Genomic DNA, 11,176 nt, shown 5'->3' on the forward strand with positions numbered 1-11,176 from the left:
TAGACAAAGTTTTATGCTCTCAGAAAGAATTATGTTCAATTACCTCCTCCAAGGTGATGTTTGTAAGCTTTTATAAGTTTCCCGTGGCACAATCCTAGTGGGACTTGTATTTCTCCATGCAGAGTCCTCCTAGGATTCATACTCCTAAGGATAATGCTTATCCTTTTACACCCTCCCCCACTGCTTAAACCAAGTGGGATGGTTTTCTCCATGGCCGAATCACCATTTGACCGAAGTAACACTGGCTATGCTGAGCCATAGAGAAGACCGAACTATCCTTAGTTCGGTTTTCTCTCGTTCAACCATGGTATGCTGAGACCAAGCTTCTGAGTAGCAAGCTCCGACCGATCTAACCACAATACACCGCAACCGGACTAACTTTGAGACCGGACTAACATCAAGTTACCTCCAGACCGGAGTAGCTTTACACCATCTTGGGCCGAAGCAATTACACCTCTCCTAACCGGAGTAACCATACCTCTCCTGGGCCGGAGTAACTATGCTTCTTCTGGGCCGAAATATCATTACGGCCTTTTTACTGAGTCCTTCACACTTTGGGCCAAGTCCATCTTACAGCTCGGTCCAATTCTCTCCAAAAATTACCCTCTCAATTGCCCCTTAATTCCATCTGCACAGCGTGATTGGGATTACCAGTCTACCAACCGAGCTGAAGTTTATTAAGCCTTTCCAGCCGAGTTAAAAATCCTTTAGCTTCTCCAGCCGAGCTAATTTTACTCCGGGCTCCGTTTTGTCCGGTCAAAAACGTCTCTTCAATCACAGCGTCTGTAACGCTTCCCATTCCAGTGACACGTGGCATGCTCTGATAAGCTGTGGCCAACTGTCACGCCGCCCTACAGAAATTTTGTACTGTTCCCGCCTTTTCTTTCCGCCTTTTTCTCTCTCCTCTTTCACAAAACAACCTCTCTTGTTCTTGAATCACTTCACCTTCCATTCTTCATTTCCTCTCTCTGTGTTCTTGCCGTTCGTGCTCTGCAACAGTTTTTATCTCCAGTCCCTGCTTCACCAATCTAGTAAGCAAATCTACTTTCCTTCTTACTCTGTTTTGCTTTCGCATCTGTATCTCTTGTTTTGTATGTTTTTTGCCAACACTTTCTTTCATTTGCTGCTTTTGCTTCCGTACTTTTATGAAAAAACCAGTAGAACTTTATGTGCGTATGAACTATTATGTAGAAAAATCAGTCTTAAATCCAAAATCACCTAGCAACCGAACTAGGATCCTGTTTGCCCCAAGTAGGCAGATCACTGTAGTCAATAACCGAACTAGAACTTGAAAGTTTCAAAGGGTCACCAGAGCCTGACTCTCTTTAGCCGAAATAAGATCACTGAGTCTTGAATACATCAAACTAGGAACTTTAGGTTTTCAACCGAACTAAGCTTTTGGGGCCAAGCCGGCTTTCTTAGTTCTTAAACCGAACTCAGAAAGCCGCCCCTAGAGGCTCAACCGAAGTAACTTTATTCACACTGCAACCGATTTAGGCCTCGGGGCTAAACCAGCTTTCTTAGTTTTTTAGACCGAACTCAGAAAGCTGCCCCTAGACGTTAAACCGGTCTACCGAGCAAATTGCTCAAACCGAGCCACCAAACCTTTTGATGAACCGAGATAGAACCAGTTTTTTGAGGCCGAAGTAGGGCTTTTATACCTTGCTTTTAAATTGTAGCACGGTCCGTTGATCAGTGCTTTAACCCCCTCTGTTTTTTACTTTGCAGACTTAGGTTACCCAGGCACTCCTGCGTGCACTCAACCGAGCTACTGAGCACGATTTTTGCACCGATATAAGTTATAAGTAATTTATTCATCAGATGGGTAAGTATAGGTATCTAGTTGAGACCCCTGGTGGTATGGCCGAATTTAGGAAAGATTACCAAATTCCTAATGACGTCCATCTGACGTTGGCCAAAAAAGATGTTATTCCTTGGGAAAATGAAGGCTTCGTCCCTTTTACCCTTCAATCCATAATCGAAACCGGACTACGGTTTCCTGTCCAACCGTTGATCTGCGAATTCCTTAGGTAGACTAGATTATGCCCCACCCAACTGTCCACCAATACATACCGTATTATAATGGGGATAGCCGCACTGAACCACCAAACCGGACTAAACCTTGGCCTGGCCGAAATATTCCATCAATACTCCATCGGCTCAAAAGATGCTGGGTGGGTCTATTACCTTAGGATTCGCCGCCGCCGAGAGAAGATAGTTAAAAACACACCGGACAAAGATCTTAACGACGATGATTTTTTCTGGGTCTCTGGGAACTTTGAGGATTTTCAAGCCCAAATTCCTGGCCGACCTATAAATTGGAAAAAGGGAGAGCCCGGTAATTTAACTTCGGTCTTCTTCCTTGTATGTTATTTCAGTTTTTTTAGTCTATTAGCCGAACTAACACTTGCTCTTTTCTGCAGATTTCGCCCACCTCCGTTCCCTATACAGCTATCCCAACCTTGCGATTTTGCGAGCCGCACTACGGTGTAAAGAAAGGAGTTGGCCAAACTTCTAAACTTTGAACCGACCTACCGATATAGCGGTCGCCGGAAGGCTCGAGTGATCGATTTCCTTCTCGAGGAAGCACCAGAACCGGACCCAGCCTTACCCGAAATACGACTTGTCCCATTAACTGCTGAAGAAGAGATGGCAAAGAAAAGCAGGGTTAGGGCCCTTCTGACCGCAACAGCCAGAGCCGAAGTACCACCAACTATTGAGGCGCAGCCTGCCATTGTGGCCCTCCCTTCTCAACGGCCTTCTTCATCTCGCCCTTCCAAACGCACCTGATCTACATCGACCGAACAGCAACTCGTCGATGAGGTTGAATCCATCCCCCAAAGTCCTCAACCTTCCCCCCAACCGGGGCAGACTGACCGAGCTGAATCTCCGAAGTGGGCTCCGCCGCTGACCTTCAACGACCGAGACATCAAAGCTACTGACTCGGTCGTGGCTGAAAAAGATCACCAATTGGCTTTTAATCTGGCAAAAAGTGTGTGCCTCCCCAAGGACATGGAGCACCACTTAAAGCAATTGAACACCGAAATGAAGTCAATTCGGTCTGCATCCAAGTCCATGATTTTGGTAAGTAACTGTCCATTTTTTCTTGTTTGAATTTTCCAACCTTTACTTCGGCTTAAGAGAAGTCTTTGTTTTGTCAGGCCTTACAGAAGAACAACATCACTTACAAGAAAGTCCAAGAACTCCGAAAAACCACAAGGCAAGCAATGGCTGAAGCCGAAGCAAAAGCGGCCGAGCTAGAAGAAGCCGAAAAGAGAATGGCTGAGCTACAAGCGGAGAACGGCCGTCTTGCCGATCTGGTTAGTTCGGCCGAGGCAGAAAGGCAGAAAGCGGCCATTGCTATGAAAGACAAATATCTGCGTGAGCTGCTAAAGCTAGAAAAGAGAAAGGATACCGAAATAAGCCAACTAAAAAAGAGTGTGGAGGGAGCCGAAAAGCAGGGTTACAAGCAGGGCTATAAGAAGGCAGAGGAAGCCTATGTGAAACAATGCGATGCTGCCAAGGAGTTATTCTTCAAATGTGGCTAGAGGGCGGCTGTTGAGCAGCTCGGTCATGATCAACAGACCGAGGTCTTCAACCCTCCAGACTACTTTATACCGAAGTCCCTTGCTGAGTATGCCGATACCCTGCAGCAAGAGTTTCTGGAAGACTCAGGTTCCGATGACTCCTCTTCTGAAGATACTCCGGTCGATAATGTGGACCAGCCAGCTCGGTCGGTGCCCACTGTTGAAGACCTAACTGCTGATCTTCCCAGTGAAACCGTGGTTCCAGCCGAAGCGACTCTTACCATTGTGAATGAGCTCCCTCCAGAAACCAGTCTTCAAGTTGGTGGCGATGCAGGTTTTGATGCTGATATTGAAGAACTTTTTTCCTGATTTTGTACTTTTTGTTTTCTTTGTAACCGAACTAAGTCCCCTTGTAATGACTTTTCTCTGAATGAAAATTTTACGCAACTCTTACTCCGGTTTTGATGTGTATGCTTGCACTTGTAATTAGAAGACTTCAACTGTTATTACGGTTTTGGCTGGTTAAAATATGCTTACTAGCCAACCACTTCTTAGCCGATATGCTTACTTCGGCTGAGGAGTACCAAGTGTTGGTTTATTCCAGCCAACCACTCTTCAGCCATGCACTTACTTCGGCTGAAGAGTAACAAGAGTTGGTTTATTCCAGCCAACCACTCTTCAGCCTTGCACTTACTTCGGCTGAAGAGTAACAAGAGTTGCTTTATTCCAGCCAACCACTCTTCAGCCTTACCCTTACTTTGGCTGAAGAGTAACAAGAGTTGGTTTATTCCAGCCAACCACTCTTCAGCCATACACTTACTTCGGCTGAAGAGTAACAAGTGTTGGTTTATTCCAGCCAACCACTCTTCAGCCATACACTTACTTCGGCTGAAGAGTAACAAGTGTTGGTTTATTCCAGCCAACCTCTAAGTTAGTTTTTCCAACTAACTATAAAATGCCTGTATCAAACCTAATCTATACTAAGGCTAACTCTTACAAAGAATAACTTGTGCTGAAAAAGAATTGCTTGTTTTATTGAAGGAAAAAGAAATTACATATGTTTGAAGAAGAAAAGCTAAAAGTAAAATAACTTGAGATTGGCTGTATTCCATGGCCTAGGGATTGCCTTGCCATCCTTGTCTTCTAGGTGGTATGCCCCTTTGCCTGCTAACCCAACCACCTTATAAGGACCTTCCCAATTTGGGCCTAACTTGCCGTCTCCTGGGATCAGGGTGTTTCCCATTACTTTGCGTAGTACCCAATCCCCAATCTTGAATTGTCTTGGATGCACCTTTTTGCTGTATTTTCTGATTAACTCTCGTTGGTATGAGGCGATGTGGACTAGTGCTCTTTCTCTTCTTTCTTCTGCAAGGTTGAGTTGTAAGGCTATGGCTTCTCCATTTAAGTCTGGATCAAAATTTTCGCTTCGAATTGTGGGGAGGCCAACTTCTAGTGGGATCACTGCTTCCATTCCATAGGCTAAGGAGAATGGTGTTTCTCCAGTTGATCGCCGAGGTGTGGTGCGGTAAGCCCATAAGACGTGAGGAAGTTCATCCGCCCACTTGCCTTTTGCTTTCTCTAGCCTTTTCTTTAGTCCATCCAAGACGACTTTATTTGATGCTTCAGCTTGCCCATTTGCTTGAGGATATGCCGGTGTAGAATTGCAGAACTCTATCTTGTACTCTTCACAAAAGCTTCTGAAGATTCTGCCGTCAAACTGAGTACCATTGTCTGAGATTAGTTCTTTTGGTATGCCAAACCGAGTGATGATATTCTGCCAGACAAACTTCTTCACATCTTTCTCTTTGATTGATGCCAACGCTTCTGCTTCCACCCACTTTGTGAAGTAGTCTGTTGCTGCGAGAAAGAACTTCCTGCCCCCGGGCGCTGTTGGAAGTGGTCCCACTATATCCAAGCCCCACATTGCGAAAGGCCATGGGCTAGTTAATTGTAGGAGTTCTCTTGCTGGTTGATATATTTGGTGCGCGAATTTTTGGCATTTCTCACATCTCTTCACATATTTTTCTGAGTCTGCTTGTATATAGGGCCACCAATATCCTTGCGAAATAGCCCTGTAAGCGAGCGACCTTCCCCCTTGATGGCTTCCACATACCCCTTCGTGTATTTCGAACAAGAATGCTTCTACTTTGCTGGGATGAACACATTTTAGGTAAGGCCCAGAGAATGACTTCTTGTAAAGTGCCAAAGACGGAGATAGCCAAAATCGCTGCGACTTTGCTCTTATTCTGTTGGCTTCTTTTTTCTCTTCTGGTAGGATGCTGTCTTTTAGGAACAGGATGATGGGATCCATCCATGAAGGGCCTAATTCTGTGCAATATACTTCTTCTGCTTCGGGGTCTTCTATGCTTGGTCTTGGTAAGAAGTCGATGAGTAATGGATGAGGGATTGATGTATCTACCATTGAGGCCAGGCCTGCCAGTTCGTCCGCTCGACAGTTTTCCTCCCTGCCAATTTGTTCTATCCTTACCACATCAAACTTCTTGATTTCTGTTCTGACTAACTCTTGGTACTTGGCCATTCTGTCGTCCTTTGCTTCGTATTCGCCAGAAATTTGGTTTACCACCAGTAGAGAGTCACTGTATACCATTAGTTCGGTGGCCTTCATGTAGTAAGCTGACTTGAGCCCTGCGAGAAGCGCCTCATACTCCGCTTCATTGTTAGATGCTGGGAAGTCAAGGTTGATTGCTTGCTCTATAACCAGGCCGTCTGGAGAGATGAGGACTATGCCAAGCCCTGCACCATGTCGGTTGGATGCTCCATCCACAAAGAGCTTCCACATCTCTCCAACGAATAGTTTCCAGCAAGTGGAAGGATCAGATGATGTCGTGAGGTCAAGAACGGTGTTTTTTTCCAGGTCCATGTTGGCTGTCTGCCCTTCGTCTTCTGTTTGAACTGTTGGTGAGCCTTTGTTTGTCTCTTCCTTGTTGTCCTTAGTATGGTCTGCCTTGGTACTTGATTGACCACCTTCCACTAGGGGTTGCGCTATTCCGGCGTCAACTTCCGTCCCTAGTTCGGTTGTGTCAGTTAGGTCGACTGGGCAGATATGATGACTTCCAGGAGTAAACTCTGCGACGAAGTCTGCCAAAGATTGGGCTTTTATTGCGGTCTTGGGTTGGAACTTAATGTCGAATTGTCCCAACTCTACTGCCCACTTCAAAATTCGGCCACTAAAGTTCGCCCTTTCAAACAGAGCTTTTAGTGGAAAGGCTGTGATGACGACTATGGTGTGGGCGTGAAAGTAGTGTGCCAATTTTCTGGATGCCATCATTAATGCTAATGCTAGTTTCTCCAAGGGCAAGTACCTTGTTTCGGCTCCCAACAATGTCTTGCTGACATAAAAGATGGGCAAGTGTTGTATTCCTTCTGTACGAACCAACACAGCGCTGACTGCGTGCTGAGAGACTGCCAGGTACAAAAAGAGTTCTTCACCAGGTACTGGAGTAACGAGTAGTGGTGGGGAGGACATGTACTCCTTCAAGCTTTCCAGAGCTCGGTCGCATTCTTCATCCCACTCAAACTTGGCCTCTAAAGCTTGGAAGAATGGTCGTAGTCTGTCTGATGACCTGCTTATGAACCGGTTGAGCGCAGCTGCCATACCAGTGAGATGCTGCACTTCTTTGACTGAGTTTGGTCTCTCCAACTCCTGGATTGCTTTGATCTGAGAGGGGTCTGCTTCTATACCTCGGTTGGTCACCAGGAAGCCCAAGAATTTGCCAGATCCAACTCCGAATGCGCATTTGGACGCATTGAGGCGCAACTTGTGTTTCTTCAGGATCTGGAACATCTCGCCTAGGTCTTTAAGATGGTCATTCTCATTCTTGCTTTTGACCACCATGTCGTCGATGTAAGCCTCCATTGTTCTGCCTAACAATGGTTCGAACATCTTGGTGACCATCCTTTGGAATGTCGCCCCTGCGTTCTTTAGGCCAAAGGGCATGACCTTGTAGCAATATAACCCCCTTGGTGTTGTGAAGGATGTGACCTCTTGGTCTGGTTCATGCATGGCGATCTGGTGGTAGCCTCTGTATGCATCCAGAAAGCTAAGTCGGTTATGCCCTGCCGTTAGGTCCACCAGTTGATCTATCCTTGGTAGAGGAAAGCTATCTTTTGGGCACGCCTTGTTGACTGTTTTGCAGTCGACGCAGACACGCCATTTACCATTCTTTTTTGGCACTACGACTGTGTTGGAGATCCATCTTGGGTAGTGCACTTCCCTTATTGCTCCTGCCTCCAGCAGGTTGCCTACCTTTTCTGCCACTATTTCGGCGTGGTGGAGTGCCGATCTACGTGTGCGTTGAATGACTGGTCTGGCGGATGGGTGGACATTGAGTTGGTGACTGATGAAGTTTGGGTCAATTCCTGGCATGTCGTAGGGTGTCCAGGCGAACACTTCGATATTAGAGGTCAAGAAGTCCAAGACCTCTAATCTCTCAGTGCTGGACAATGATGAGCCAAGCAAGAAGAACTTATCTGGGTTCTTCTCATCTATTTTTACCTCCACCAAGTCCTCCACCGCTTTCTGATCAGCCTTTTTGCCGACGTCCGCGAATAGTTCATTACTTTCTGGTTCTTCCACCGAATGAACGTATCCTTTGGCAGCTCGGCTTCCATTCGCTGTGGCGAAGCATTGTTTTGACATGATCTGATCACCATAGACTTCTTCGATTATGCCAGCATCGTTGGGGAACCTCATTACCTGATGGTATGATGACGCTACCGAACGCATGGCATGCAGCCATGTTCTGCCCAAGATGATGTTGTAGGTGGAGGGGACCTTCAATACCCAGAACTCCACTTGTTTCGTTACGCTTCCAGCTCTGACTGGAAGGATTATTTTGCCGACAGGCCACTCTGGCATGGAGTTGAATCCAATCAGGGGAGAAACTGCAGGCGCCAGGTCTTTGTCTTGCAGCTTCAGTTGTTTAAATGTGTCATGGTACATGATCTCACATGAACTACCCTGGTCAATCAGAATCCGCTTGACGTCAAAATCTTTGACTCGGAGAGTGACAACCAAAGCATCATTGTGAGGACAGTATATTCGATCCAGGTCCTTATCTGAAAAAGACATGACGTTTGTTGCCTCTGTTTTCCCCTTCTTGATGGCAGGTTGGGCACTTAATACTTCCCTAAAGTGCTCAGCCTTCTTGATTGAACCTCTGAGCTCGCATACGCGCTCAGGTTCAAAAACTCCATGAATTACATTGATAATGCCTTGAGGTGGTGCATCGATTGGCATTCTGTTGGGATGGTCATTATGATCTTGGGGGGCCGGTTGCGCTCCTCCTTCAATGTATTTGTCCAAGTGGCCTGCTGCCACAAATTCTTCCAAGTGCTGTCTCAGTGGCGTGCAATTCTCAGTTCGGTGCCCCTTTTCTTTGTGGAAGGTGCACCGTGATCTGTCGTCGTAATTTTTCTGAGCTTCCCCTAGCTTGGCTGGCCACTTGACGAAAGGCTCATCTTTTATTTCGCTCAGAATTCGATATATTGGCTTTTTGAACACCGTTGTTATGGCAGTGCGGATTCTTAACCATCTTTTGTCTGGGTCTTCCCCGTTATCTCGTCTGCCACGCCCGTTTTTATTCTGCCGATCTACTGTATTGACCTTTGCTGAGGTCTTCTTTTCTGGTACTGCGGTTGCACTAGATTTTGCTTTTGCACGTGCGCCATCCTCTTCTACCCTGATGTGCTGATGCACTCTTTCCATCAGGGCTTCCATGGTGAAGGGTGGCGTCATGGTAATCGAATCCCTTAGTCTGTTCCCTACTGGTAGGCCTCTTTTATATTGCGCAATGGCGAGATTGGTGGGGCAGTCTCCAATCTGGTTGAATGTCTCCCAGTAGCGACTGTTGTAAGATCTGAGGGTCTCTTTTTCACCCATGTCGATGGAGAGTAACTGGTCTATTTCCACCGGTGTTTTAGTATTTGTTCGAAACCTCGTTATGAACGCTTCTGCTAATTGGGCCCAGGAAGCTATGCTGCCCTCTGGGAGCTTTTCGAACCAAGTCAAGCCTAGGTCGCCAAGACTTAATGGGAAAAGTATGCACATTAAGGCCTCGTTTCGCCTGTACACAGCCATGACTTGGCGAAAGTGGCTCAGGTGTGAATACGGGTCCGTCTTTCCTTCATATGTATTGAATTTCGGCTGAAGGAAGCCTGATGGTAGGGGCGCGTTTTTGATCGCTGGGACAAACGGCGAAGTCTGTAGTCTTGCCAATGCCTTGTCAGTTGGTTCGTAGGCCGGTCGCGGTATTGGCATTCCAACCTCGACACTTCCATGCGTCCGAAGAGCCAACCGTTGTAAGGCCGAAACTCAGTGTGGATCCCTTGCCCTGGCATCTTCCTTGCATCATGCTTTTTCTTCGAGCACGGTTCGTAAGTCGGATGACCTGGGCAGCTCTGTTTGTCTAGATCTGGTTTGGTGTGAATGTGAAGGCCAATACGTGCTTCCTTCAGTGTATGATCTTTCGGATCTCGTCCTCTCAGACCTGGAGTGACGAGTTCTGGAAGATAAGGAATGAGTGTCGCTTGTCCTGAGGCTTCTGCTCCTTCCTTGGGAGGGTGTAGTATTCCTACTATGATTCTCTGAGTGGCGAGGGGGCGTCTTGTGCTTGCGCCCCTCTCCTGTCGCCACATCTTTAGTCTTCATCTGGCGTTTCAAAGCCTCCATGTCCGCCGCCATCTTCCGTATTAGTTCATCTTGCTCCTTCACGCGATCTTCCAGGGCTTGAGGATCAATCCTCCTCCTTTGCTTGTCAGGACTTTGAGAGTGATGAGGGCTGTTATTCCGCCTTCCCCTGCCACTCCTCCTGGAGTTATGTTGTTGGGGCTCCAGATCTGCCATAGGAGGGACAGAGGGTAATCCTTCTCGCCTTGCGCCTCCGTCTGGAGTTAGCCCGTCGACGGCGGACTGCGGTAGTTCTTCAATGTGTGCCATTGATTTGAGAAAAAGGAGAAGCTTAGTCAAGAGGTTTTTGTTCTTGTCTGTTCTTCCCACAGACAGCGCCAATTGTACGGGGAGGAAATAATTCTCCTCGTATAATCCTGTTGACCAAGTCCTCGCTCCTCCGTACGACGTCGCTTTATCACCTGAAAACACAAACGTAAGCTAGCCGGCGGGTGTGTGCCGGAAACCTCTCCGATGCCTAAGTCAGTAAGCTTGACAAATAGACAAAGTTTTATGCTCTCAGAAAGAATTATGTTCAATTACCTCCTCCAAGGTGATGTTTGTAAGCTTTTATAAGTTTCCTGTGGCACAATCCTAGTGGGACTTGTATTTCTCTATGCAGAGTCCTCCTAGGATTCATACTCCTAAGGATAATGCTTATCCTTTTACACCCTCCCCCACTGCTTAAACCAAGTGGGATGGTTTTCTCCATGGCCGAATCACCATTTGACCGAAGTAACACTGGCTATGCTGAGCCATAGAGAAGACCGAACTATCCTTAGCTCGGTTTTCTCCCGTTCAACCATGGTATGCCGAGACCAAGCTTCTGAGTAGCAAGCTCCGACCGATCTAACCACAATACACCGCAACCGGACTAACTTTGAGACCGAACTAACATCAAGTTACCTCCAGACCGGAGTAGCTTTACACCATCTTGGGCCGAAGCAATTACACCTCTCCT

Source organism: Camellia sinensis, chromosome 11 (genome assembly GCF_055761805.1).
Source record: "Camellia sinensis isolate YWXY chromosome 11, ASM5576180v1, whole genome shotgun sequence".
Lineage (NCBI taxonomy): Eukaryota > Viridiplantae > Streptophyta > Magnoliopsida > Ericales > Theaceae > Camellia > Camellia sinensis.